At 43.1% G+C, this 13,647-nt stretch overlaps 1 protein-coding gene across 6 annotated transcripts in view; it reads right to left on the reverse strand.

Annotated features, from left to right (window-relative positions):
- The window catches only part of PRKN (parkin RBR E3 ubiquitin protein ligase), a 1,237,035-nt gene that overhangs the window by 453,133 nt on the left and 770,255 nt on the right, over positions 1-13,647 (reverse strand). The gene's annotated exons all lie outside the window — the stretch shown is intronic.

Raw genomic sequence — 13,647 nt, forward strand, 5'->3', positions numbered from 1 at the left:
CAAGGCAATTTTAATAGTAAGAAAGTCATTAGATTTTATCTTGATAAACCTATTTTCTAAGTGACGATAACAAACTACAAAATATTTTTCATTTCATACCCAGTTCTTAACAGAGAAAAGCTCTTCCCCTAAAAATAAGAGAACAGAAGATAACTTCATAATAGTTAACAATATTTTAAAAATTTTGTTTTCCTACTTATTTCAAAACAATACATAACACACACAAAAAGTGGAAAGGAAACCTTGGTATTTTAGTGTCTTGAGCCAATAGGATGATGGTCAATCCGTCTGAGTCAGAGCGTCACTGAGGTTTTTATGTGCTTCCATTTCCCTGCTCTGAGCCCACTGACAGCCCCTCAGGGCCATTTCCATTCCCAGGGCCTTTTTCAATTGGGTATTGACTGTGTTCTGAATTTTCAGCCTCCTCCCTTCTAACAGCCTCCCCACTAAAGACGATGAAATACAATGCTTGCCTGTTTCTAGGAGCAGAGTCAGGCTTGCACACACGTACAAGTCACACACACCTCACCCCCTCTAGACGATGCTATGGACCTGCCATATTTACCTCGTTCTTTCAGGACTACGTTCTGTGAAAAAGGTTATTCATTCTGATTTTAGCAACGTGGTTGACTCAGCCTTTATAGACCCCTGATCTGCTATCAATACAGAGAAACACTGGAGAAACTATGAGAGCGTTTATAAAAATCTGCCTATATATAACTAGGTTAAAAAAAAAAGCTTGGCAATTACCAGATAGAAGAAAAATAGAAAGAAAACTTATATAAAAGCCAAAGCAGTCAGTATGGACTGTGGACTCTGGCAGGGTCCCAGAGAGATGTTAAGATGCGTGGCATGTAGCCACTCGTCTAGCAAATATATTCTTTCCATCCCTATTAATAGAAGGAAGAATAGAAAGCGTTCTCTTTCATGTCTAGACAACAGTACACATTTATAGTTTTGCCTTTCAGTTAAAATATGTTTCAGTTAAAATAAGTCCAAAAGAACTTACACCACTTTGTCAACTCATAGAACATCAATTGCTCTGCTTTAGAGATCTCTTCAAGAAAATCAGAGATACCAAGGGAGCATTTCATGCAAAGATGAGCACAATAAAGGACAGAAATGGTAAGGACCAAACAGAAGCAGGAGAGGTAAGAGGAGGTAGCAAGAATACACAGAAGAAGGGTACAAAAAAGGTCTTAATGACCCAGATAAGCATGATGGTGTGGTCACTCACTCACAGCCAGGCATCCTGGAGTGTGAAATCAAGTGGGTCTTAGGAAGCATCACTACAAGCAAAGCTGGTGGAGGTGATGGAATTCCAACTGAGCTATTTCAAATCCTAAAAGATGATTCTGTCAAAGTGCTGCACTCAATATGCCAGCAAATTTGGAAAACTCAGCAGTGGCCACAAGACTGGAAAAGGTCAGTTTTCATTCCAATCCCAAAGAAGGGCAATGCCAAAGAAAGTTCAAGCTACCACACAATTGCACTCATTTCACATGCTAGCAAGGTAATGCTCAAAACCCTTCAAGCTAACCTTAACAGTACATGGACTTCCCTATTGGCTCAGACAGTAAAGCATCTGCCTACAGTGTGGGAGACCCAGGTTCAATCCCTGGGTTGGGAAGATCTCCTGGAGAAGGAAATGGCAACCCACTCTAGTATTCTTGCCTGGAAAATCCCATGGATGGAGGAACCTGGTAGGCTACAATCCATGGGTAGCAAAGAGCTGGATATGACTGAGCGACTTCACTTCGCTTAACAGTTCGTGAACTGAGAACTACCATATGTACAAGCCGGATTTAGAAAAGGCAGAGGAACCAGAGATCAAATTGCCAACATCCATTGTACTATACACGAGAATTCCAGAAAAACATCTACTTCTGCTTCGTTGACTACACTAAAGCCTTTGATTGTGTGATCACAACAAACTGTGGAAAATTCTTAAAGTAATGGAAATACCAGACCACCTTACCTGCCTCCTGTGAAACCTATATGCAGGTCAAGAAGCAACGGTTAGAACCGGACATGGAAAAATGCACTGGTTGCAAATTGGGAACTGTTTATTGTCAAGGCTGTATATTGTGACCCTGCTTATTTACCTTTTATGCAGAGTGTATGCTAAGTGACTTGTCGTGTTTGACGATTTGTGACCCCATGGACTATAGCCCGCCAGGTTCCTCTGTCCATGAGTTTCTCCAGGCAAGAATACTGGAGTGGGTTGCCGTGCCCCTGTCCAGGGGATCTTCCCAAACCAGCAATCGAACTTGCGTCTCTTACGTCTCCTGCATTGGCAGGTGAGTTCTTTAGCGCCACGTGGGAAGCCCCTATGCAGAGCATGTCATGCAAAATGCTGGTCTGGATGATCACAAGCTGGAATCAAGATTGCTGGGAGAAATATCAACAATCTTAGAGATGCAGATGACACCATGCTAACAGCAGAAAATGAAGAAGAATGAAAGAGCCCCTTGATGAAGGTGAAAGAGGAGAGTGAAATAAGTTAGCACTCTTTAGCAGCTGAGAAAAGTCTTTGGAGGTCATTTTAATACATCTGACATGAGTTACTAAGGAATAGGACCACATTGTGCTGGCGGATCTAGGAGTGGAAATGAGGAGATGGATATGAGTGACATTTCTGAGGAGGACCCGCCAGGACCTATATTCTCGTGGGTCTTTTTCTTCCTTCTGACATTCCTCTGTGCCCTTTGCTCTGACTGCACATAAATGTTAATTGACCAATCCAGAAAATGATTTTACCCTAGTGAGCCAGGTTACAGAGAAGTTAATCAAAAGCTAAATTAAGTTCCCAACATATATAAAAAAATCACATACAAATGCTGCACTTGACATGATTTCAGAGTTATTTGTAAGCAACGATGTCCCTGCTTTTATTAAAGGAGTGATCCAAAGACCCTTTATTCAAAAAGCAGAACTATCATATGACATCTGTGTGTGTGTGTGTGTGTGTTAGTCACTCAGTCGTGTCTGAGTCTTAGTGACGCATGAACTGTAGCCCGCCAGGCTCCTCTGTCCGTGGGATTCTCCAGGCAAGAATCCTAGAGTGGGCTGCCGTTTCCTTCTCCAGACATCTCTTATATGTGGAATCTAAAAGAAATTATATGAATGAAGTTACTTGCAAAACAGAAAGTGACTCACCGACTTAGAAAATGAGTTTATGGTTGCCAGGGGAGGGGCAGTCAGGGACGTTGGGAAGGTCATGTAAACATCGCTTTATTTAAAATGGATAACCAACAAGGACATATGGTACAACACATGGAGCTCTGCTCAGTGTCATATGCCAGCCGGATGGAGAGGGCGAGAGTGGATGCAGGTAAGTGCATGGCTGAGTCCCTTATCTATTTACCTGTAATCACCACAACATTGCTAATTGGCTATACCCCAGTACAAAATGTTTTTGGTGTTTATTTTAATAAAAGTATTAAGCATAATTGAGAGAGTCCTAGTAAAACAGTGAGGCATTCACATACAGGACAGAAAGTAGAAGACTGTTCCACAGTCATCTGAACATTGAAACTCGTGTAAAATTAGTTCTCTAGTACCTACAAAATGGTACCCATTTTTTTTTTCATAGTTTTCTGATAAAATGCACAGTTTTCTACCTCATCCGTTTTCTCTCTTTTCACACACACACACTTGATCTCCTTTACGTTCCCTCTCTCTGCCAAAACCTCTCCATCTCTGTCTGATTTTTTGTCACAGATACATTTTCATGTATACCCACTAAGAGAGAGGCTGTGGTTCCAGCTTCTCAAATGAACGTGACATATACTGAATGCAATGTGCCAAAAATTTCAAGATATGTAAAGCTAAGGCAGCAAGTCTAGACTCTAAAGAAAACGAAAATCTAACAGAGCAGGTAGGGAAGGGACACACGTAAGCGTAACACAGGGCAGAATATTTGAAGTTATGCTAAAGATTAGGAAACGGTAAGCAGCCTCTAAGACGCTCCCCCAAATCCCCACCACATGGTCTTCATGCTTTCGTGTACTTTGTTCCCACATTATATGAAGTGACCTGCTTGAACTGCAGGGAAAATGCAGAAATCCCAACATGGGACTTCCAGGACTAGACCGGAAAAGACACAAACCGCCTGTGCTCTCTCCCGGGTCACCGGCTCTGAGAAAGAGAACGGCCACGTTGTGAGGGTCCTCGAGCAGTCTGTGGAGGCGTCCACACTCATGTCCATCGAGTCGGTGATACCATCCAGCCATCTCATCCTCTGTCGTCCCCTTCTCCTCCTGCCCCCAATCCCTCCCAGCATCAGAGTCTTTCCCAATGAGTCAACTCTTCATATGAGGTGGCCAAAGTTCTGGAGTTTCAGCTTTAGCATCATTCCTTCCAAAGAAATCCCAGGGCTGATCTCCTTCAGAATGGACTGGTTGGATCTCCTTGCAGTCCAAGGGACTCTCAAGAATCTTCTCCAACACCACAGTTGAAAAGCGTAAGCTTTGTGATATGTTTTTTATGCAGTGCTATACGACTAACACAGGCACAGAGGAGGAAGAGATCATGTTCAGACAATAGGTAGGAAAAGAATTCATGAATGTAGTGGCGTTTAAAGGAGGATCAAGATTCCAGCACGTGGACCTAGAGAAAACATTCCAGGTCTACAGAAGACAGGGAAAGTACAGAGCGTGGAAGGTGACCGCTAAGTTACGTAGTACAGCTGGTTTATTCCTTGACCCCAGCAAAAAGCAAAATTAAGAGAAATATTATGTTTAGCAATAGTAGAACTTGAAATACAACAAAAACCCATGAATATTAGAATAAAAATGTTAAGTATAAAATCATTGAGGAGTTTAAAAAGTGCAATTTCCTCACTGGAAGGAGAAAATTAGCTCTCAGATTGAGCTAACATTTGACCCTTGAAAATGCACACGCTGTTTAGTTTGTCCTGCAGTCACACAGCTGTTATGCTCCAGTTAGCAATCTTACTGAGCTCTCTTCAGACTACTTGTACATGAGCAACGATGACTCCTGGGAATTTAATAAAGCATTTGATTAGATAAAAATAATTAGAGGGAGAGAGCTACACCATTAAATAACTCAAGTTTATCTTCTTAGCAACTGTCACTGTGAATCCCTTTTAGTTAAGAGATTGCTTATAAACAATAAATAAATGACCGAAATCTCTGAAACCAAATGCACTTTCATCTATATTTGGCGACAATACCTACTAATTGCCCAAGTGCACGACCGACACAGAAGTACCCGAGCCCGCACCTCCCTGCAGACACGCTGGGGATAACATCTTAGCCCACATATGTCGCACAAGTTCATTACTCGAGTTAGCCAAGTGAGCAGTCCCCGTCACTGGAGAGCCCCCTGATCCGAGGTAGTAATTCATAGATCCAACTTTTAGAAATTAAAATGAGCTTCAACAGTTGAATGACCTTCAAGATTCCTCCCAGCAGCCAAGTCAAAATCCTGAAGTGAGTTCACTTGCCCATTAGTCAGCTTGGAATCAGAATCCTATTAAGGCCCTGGCAGATCTGACACAAGCTCATTAACTGCTTCTTCCAATTCCTTCTTGCCTCCTCTGCTCATGTCCTCCTGGCTTTATCCGGTTCTCTTTGCTGCACACACACACGAGTTGACCTCGGCTCTGTAAGCTTACTTGCAGAGGCCCCGTATTTCAGTGTACAGACCATACCTAAGATGAAGACGCCTTATGTTTATATTTTTGATTCACTTTTATTCATCCATCCTGCCAGTAACTTTAGAAAAATCACTCCATGCCATGTCCTGCCGATGTGAAGAAGGCACGGTCCCTTTCTTCAGGGTCCAGTGGGGCTGAGGACGACAAAGTAATTGTTTCAGTGCAGCTAAGTGCTACCACAGGGATGACTTTAAAGACCACCTAACTTGTCTCTGGGTTTCCCTGGTGGGCCAGTGGTAAAGAAGGCAGGAGACACAAGCTTGATCCCTGGGTTGGGAATAGCCCCTAGAGAAGGAAATCACAACCCTCTCCTATATTTTTGTCTGGGAAATCCCATGGACAGAGGAACCTGGCAGGCTGTATATAGTCGATGGGGTCGCAAAAGAGTCAGACATGATTGTGGAAGGGCTTGCAAGGTGACTCAAGCCTCAGAGCATTCGGCCCCTGTAGAGCGATGACAATGAACAAACTAAATGGCTTCCCTTGTTGATAAAAACTTTAAATAAAATACGTTACAGCAAGATTATTCTAAAATAGCTTTCACCATGGCAGTTCTTGGTCAAATTATGAATTAATTACCTAAGGCCAATGTATTACGACCCCAGGTCTTCCTCTGGCTTCCAGAGCCCTCTTTGGCTTAGATTTCACCCTGCAGTATGTATCTCCCATATTGCCACTCATAAATCTTTCTGTTTCTCTCAGGTCAGTCTCTTTGTAGCTTCTGGACCACCCTCTAATGCTCTTATCTCTATGTGTACGATTCTTCAATTTGTCTTCACTTTCCAAAAAACTGTCAGGGTTCAGCTCCAATCCAATCTCTCTCAGGAAACTTTTATCAGCAAGACTCTGGTTTACATGGATTCACTGCCTGATTTCCTGTAAGCCTTCTGTTTATAAAGTTCCATTCTGTGCTAAACTCGGTATTTTACAGCCTGCCATTCGTATCGTCCTCCATCACCTTTATGAGCCAATGTCAGGATCCCCAACTCACATTCAGCACACAGTTTTGAAGCTACTGTGTGCTGGTTCTTTTGGGCAAGGAGGGGAGGGGAACACAGAGTTCTCGTCCTCAAGGACTTCTGTTTGCTGGTGAGATAATAAGCCTGGGACACTTTTTGGAGGACAGATGAGAGACAGCTTACTCCAGCGTCGGTTAGGCAGAGAAACTGTCCTTAAAAAAGTAAAGTATAAACTAAGACCTAAAAGGCAAGAATGAGTTTTAGTCAAACCAAGAAACTACAGGGAAGTGAGGACACCTGTGAAAAAAATACTTAAAACGGAATAAAATTAGTTCGGGTTAGGAAACGACGTCTTATAATTTCATATCAACGCCTCAGCCTCCATCAAAGTTCTGAATTCCTTCAAAAATTAAAAATGAAACTAAGAAGTTAAGCTACTGTTTCTACAAGTCACGTAATGTAAGTCTCTGTCTTAGGTTTATATGACACCTTAAGTGTAGTTGAGTTAGGTTGTTTTGAACCATTAATAACAAGCAAGCTATGCAAAACAGAATATAAAGCATGGCTATAAGAATTCATGGACTGTTAATTTCCTCCAGATGGTGTCAATCTTTGAGAACATTATTTTAGTATAGCTTACATATTGTGTTTCTAAAAATAACTACTATTGACGGGTTGAACCCAAATATAAACCATTAACTTCTAGAAGTTTTAGATTGTAAACATTTCAATAAAATTACATATCATTTAAAAATAAACACCTTTTCTTTCTTAAAAAGTAAGTTAAAATTTTAAAAGCAAAGACATCACCCCTCTTTTATAGCAATTCATTAAAATGATTTGATTTATCAGCAACACTCCAACTTTTCTTACTAAGGTATTTATACCACTAAACAAATGCTGAAAAGTAACTATAAATGGCAGGAAAATTATAATAAAATAACTGCTGTGTGTAACAAGGAAATAAAAAAAACAAAACTCCAAATGGTATTGGCCTATGGAAGGAAAATGCACCTCATGGAAAATTATATTTCTTTCTTATCCCCCCACCTAGTACAATTAATTTCAATTCTCAAAATTATATTTGCAAAAGTCTAAGGATGCTTAAAATTATATTCATGAGTTAAGTGCTTCTGAGTTATAATCTCAGAGCATACTGTATTCAGACTGTCAGTGTATATAGCTAAAGAGAGCTAACACCAGATTTAACATAAAATACTTCCTGGGTCACATCATTTGCATAGAGCTATTATGTGGCACCACTCAGAAGACGCCATCTGAAACATACACCAACTCATGCACATATCTTGTCTTTGGTTTTTCTTTTGTGAAAAACAGCTAGGAGCAGTTAGAAGCTGCAATAGCATTCTGCTAAATTGAGAAAGATAAGAAGACAGATCTTGTTTAGATAGGAACCCCGCTGTGAAATAAATTGTTCTAGCATATCCCCAAATCTCATGATAGGAAATATTAACGCGTGGAGAATCAGCCCAGTGCCTCCAAATATTAGGAGGTATTTAACATAAGAAATTATTACTGACACAGAGTGATTTAAAAAAGATACATTTATTTGCTATGAGATCACAAAAACCTTGCAGGGGGATCTCTCCACGGTCCTTCATTCATCCGTAAGATGAGTGGATGAATGAATGCTAGGAGAATGCTGACTTTCATTCCTTTCAGAAACATTAAACCGAGGTCCTCTGAAGTAGAGTAGTTTGAAATGAAGAACCCACCTTTAAATAGATTGCAGACAGCTTAAAACAGTTCTACCATGAAACTATCGCAAAATGAGGAGGTATTATGAAATTTCTGTGGTATCATTAGATGAATGCAGCATGAAAATATTAACAATTTAAGAACTTTTTGCACATGGTAACATTATTTTCCGAATTGAGTTTTTCATTTTACATGTAGCTGGAGCTTCCCAGGTGGTGCTAGTGGTAAAGAACCCAGCTGCCAAGGCAGGAAACATAAGAGATGTGGGTTCGATCCCTGGGTCGGGAAGATTCCCTGGAGAAGGAAATGGCAACCCACTTCAGTATTCTTGCCTGGAGAATCCCATGGGCAGAGAAGCCTTGGGGGCTAAAACCCATAGGGTTGCAAAGAGTTGGACACAATTGGAGTGACTTAGCACGCACGCATGCACGCATAGCCAGGAAAGCAGTGTATAACATGATAAAATGTTTCCCTAAAAAGAATAAAGTTCAACTAGATAGAGCCATACATATCTGACTGAATTCACATCGAAAACCTAGAAAAGGAACCCTGCAAGGGCTCCTCTCAAGAAGTCAGAGGTCGGGGAGGCTGGAGCGAACCTGGGAGGTGGTGGGAACAGCCACACCACCAGCCGGCCTGGGAACCCAGTTTTGGAAACAGGGATCTGTGAAGCGACAGGGTAGCTCTGACAATCCCTGAAGACCGGAGACTTCAGAACCTTCAGTCTGTGTGATCACCACATTTCTTCTTTCCCATAACTGTGGGGAATTTAAAGTTTATTTGAAACAATGTATGAAAGAGATTCATAATTCCAGCTTTGCAACCTCTTGAATGAACACATGAGCACATGTGCTCCTTACAGGAGTAAGAATCTGGGGATTTCTGGAGATTTCACTTCCAGGAAGACACATCTAGAGAAAGGCCCTGAGCCAGAATATTGAAGGAAAATCAGAAAAGGTATTTGGGTATTTAAAACAACAACAACAACAACAAAATATCTTATATAACTCTCTCTGACTCTTTGCGACCCCATGGACTGTCGCCTACCAGACTCCTCTGTCCATGGAAATCTCCAGACAAGAATACTGGAGTGGGTTGCCATTCCATCTCCAGGGGATCTTCTCAACCTGTATCTCCTGCATTACACACAGATTTTTTACTGTCTGAGCCACCAGGGAAGCCCTATATAACTCTCAATAAATAACAATTTAATTCTAAAGTACTTTTTCTCTTGTTTTTCTGGTCAGGGCTGCAAGAGGATAGAGTCAACAGGAAAAAACAGAGGGGCAGGTGCCCTGGATGTGCTCCTTGCCCCCACACTGCCTGAGCCACTCTCACAGCCCATACCCGAGAAAAGTCAGTTATTTAACTCTCTACCTTCTCTCCAGACTCTGATCTAGAGAGGTCAGCAAATTCCAGCTGGGATTGAATCTGGCCCCCCGATATACTTTTGTAAATAAAGTTTTATTGGAACACAGCCATTTTTACATTTTGTCTATGGCTACTTTTGCTCTATAAAGACAGAGGTGGGTAGGTGTGACAGAGACTGTACAGACCACAAAGCCTAAACTGCTGTCCAGTCTTTTACAGAAAGGGTTTCCTGCTTGAATATTTGCCTCCATTAATCCAAGGGCCATCTTTTGGTCTCTCCAGAGCTGGCCAAATTCCCCAGCTGTTTGAGCAGATGACAGAATGACTATGAATGAATAGGGACACATGGGAAAGGCAAACGGGAAGAAAAGAGAGGCCAACAAAGTTGCAGGATTAAGAGGTGTGCAGTAGGTAGCCTGTTTCAAGCTAAGCCATGGATACTACTTGTCTAGGCTGCAAACAGCATCGTCCTTCAACCGGGCCACTTCTTTGGATTAAGCTGATCCGGCCTCATCCAGGGTGTCCAATGCTTGCAACACCCACTTGATAGAAAGGGAAAGGGACTTTGCTTAGTTAATGGACAGATGGCAAGAAAATAGGATGGAATCATGTGATGGTGGCTGGTGGCTGATTGGTCAGGGAAGGCCTGGGAGAGGATGTTACACTGATCCCTAAATGGCCTGCCACACACAGATCTGATGATGCAAGAGGCTCTGGGGAAGGAGTGGCTGGTTAAAGGTCCCTTTAGGGGGAACATCTGGGTGTGTCTGAAGAATTAAGGGGAAGGCCAGTGTGATGAGAGCACAGCAAGCAAGGGGAGGGTGGGGTGAGATGAGGTTAGAGGAGGTGGGAACGACTGTGGGAAGAGAAGCCTTTGTCTAAACAGTCAGGCTTCAACTCTTAGACAACGTGAAGCCACACAAAGTTCTCAGCAGGGGTGTAACACGATGGCATTTATGTTTAAGAAAATGCCTCTAACTTTGTGGAATGAGTGACTTAGGGTGTGGCAAGAAAAGGAGAGGTCTCATGGACACTATGACATCTTTTTGGGAGAGAGACAGTTTGGACTAAGTGATGAGGCCAGAGAGATGTGGATGGATGGACGTTTGGGATGACATGGCATTGGCATGTCTCCAACTGAGCTCTTTTCCTTTTTTACTAACATTTGTGGAGTTCTCCACTTTTAGGAAACCTCAAGATCATATCCCCAAATCCTAGAGACCACTGTTATAAAATTAACACCTTTCTAATTACTCTACATGAAGATGGAGATTTTCTACTGGGTTCTAAACAAATGTAAAGCCAAATCTTCATCTAGAGACTAAATTAAATGATAATAAATAATAATAAAAAAGCATGTTAATGAAATTTAAAAAACTATAGTTCTATTACTCACTGCTCTCTTATAAAGTGTCAGGCGCTGGGCTTCGTGTAGGGCACAGATCAAGGGACCAGAGATGGTCTGAGGAGCCACCACAGGCCAGGTCAGGGACGCCCAAATCAGTGAGTCTGTGGACAGCAGTTTCTCCAAACAGGGTGCTGATTTTGGTGATAGCAGAGTTAGATTATGGGAAGTAAAGCTGCAAAGACTCAGAGGTTAATGATCCTGAGGCAGAAAGGAGACTCAGGCTATGTCTAGCTTCTCCTCTTAAACATTTATTGGATGCCTCTACTGTGCCAAACTCCCTGCTAAGTGCTTTTCCCACATTATTTATTCAATCCACCGAATTAGACAAGTCTCAGGTGGGCAGGGCCAACGCCTGTGTTTCTGCAGTCTTGCCACCTAACACTTGTCTGTAGGAGGAGTTCAAAAATATGTGTTGAGTGAATAGGTGGATGACTCCCTCATCCCTCCCATGATAACAGCAGCAGTGAAATACCCCAGCGCAGGGAGGAGCAGGTGAGGACACGGGCTTAGGGGGCTCGTGAGTGCCAAAGCAGGCACCAGGGCTGACTGTTCTCAGCCGCCTCGGTGCCACATGACGTGGCCTTAGTCCAGGCGGGGACATCGGTGACGTTCGCTGACGGAGCTCAACGGCTGGAAGAGGGGTGGGACCGGAAGTACGGATGGAAGACTTCTTTCGGTTCTACACTTGCCACGTGTGGGATGTCTCTGGCCTGTCACCAAGCATGTGCAGAAGTCAGTTCAGCACGTGGCTCTTAAACTCAGGGAAAAGACCACAGCTGGAAAACGCTCTGGAGACCCGTCAGCCAGAGAGGACGATTCCAGCCTGGGAGCCAGTGAGATTGCCGGTGCTTGGTGAATAAAACGAGGAGAGGGGAGAGGAGGTGGTCGGCAGAGAGCCCTGGAGAACACTGACTTTACATGGTAACTGGCTTGATAAAGGGGCTCCTACTTATTGAGCTATGGACGTGAAACTTGTTCACTTTTTTCCAATAACTGACACGACTGGGTTCTGTAGAGTACATGGGCTGGGCAGTGGTGCCCCAGCGACATCCCAGATTCCATGGCTCCTGGTGGCTTTTAGTTATTCCAGTAATCTAACACTGGTGACGGAGCCCCAGGCAGTCCATTCTGAATTCCCATCTCACTCTGCACTCGAAGGTCTCTCCTCTTTATGGGGAGACCACACTCACGTGCCAGTGAACTTTTGTAGTTCTTCATTACTCAACCTGAACTGACCAGTGACCTTCTGTGTATTTTAACTGTTATCATAGATACTGTTTATTTATTGATTGATTGATGCATTTCAACTGTGGTGTTGGAGAAGATTCTTGAGAGTCCCTTGGACTGCAAGGAGATCAAACCAGTCCATCCTAAAGGAAATCAGTCCTGAATATTCACTGGAAGGACTGATGCTGAAGGTGAAACTCCAATATTCTGGCCACATGATGTGAAGAACTGACTCAGTGGAAAAGACCCTGATGTGGGGAAAGATTGAAGGCAGGAGGAGAAGGGGACGACAGAGGATGAGATGGTTGGATGGCATCACCACCTAGATGGATATGAGTTTGAGCAAGCTCCGGAAGTTGGTGATGGACAGGGAGGCCTGGCGAGCTGCAGTCCATGGGCTCACAAAGAGTCAGACGTGACTGAGCGACTGAACTGAACTGATATTGTTTACTGTTGGCCTCTTATCACTAGAATGTAAAGCCATCAGGACAAGGATCATGTTTGCCCATTATTGGGTCTCAATGCCCGCACACAGACGATTCTTATCACACTGGTGTGCAAAAAAATGAAGTGGAGGTCAAGTCACATCCCCAAACATTATCCCAATTTAGGTAGGCGGGCCCTGTCCCCTTCTGATTCACTAAAAGGAAGGAAAGAGGAGTGGGTGCAGCCCAGGCACAGAGCTCAGGTGCATCCCGGAGACCCTCTGCCCCACCTCCCTCCCTTCCATCGGTGAGGTTAGATCCACAAGGAAGAGGAGGCAATTGGTTGGAAGGACTGAAGCAAACCTTGGTGGGTTGGAGAGGTTGGGGCATGAGGTTAACAATTTATGGAAAATAACCCGAGGCTCTATTTCTACAGAAAATTCTAAGAGCGTGCACTCTTGGATCTAGATACCGCGCCAGTACCACACTGGGTTTTAGAGTTTTGCAATAACAGCAACAAAAACAACGCAACATAGTATACAGTTTCAAAGGTTTTCCATGATCTGAAAGACAATTTCTAGATTCTGTTTCCCCCAACAATTGCTGTGTCTTAGCTCTGCTATAGCTGAAGGACCAAATCTACTACTCAGCCTGCAAAGCCTGATGTTTTCCACGTGTCAACAGGTCGTCATGACTTCCTACTTTCACAGATAAGAATGTGAGACTATTAACTGAGGTTAAATAACTCATCAGGGGTGAGGGTGGCCTGGCATAAATCAGACTGCGAGTTTCAACTCACATGCTGTGAGAATCTAGGTCGTCATGCTGCCCACTTAACCGCACTTCCACTTCCTG

This window comes from Bos javanicus, chromosome 9, assembly GCF_032452875.1.
Source record: "Bos javanicus breed banteng chromosome 9, ARS-OSU_banteng_1.0, whole genome shotgun sequence".
Classification (NCBI taxonomy): domain Eukaryota; kingdom Metazoa; phylum Chordata; class Mammalia; order Artiodactyla; family Bovidae; genus Bos; species Bos javanicus.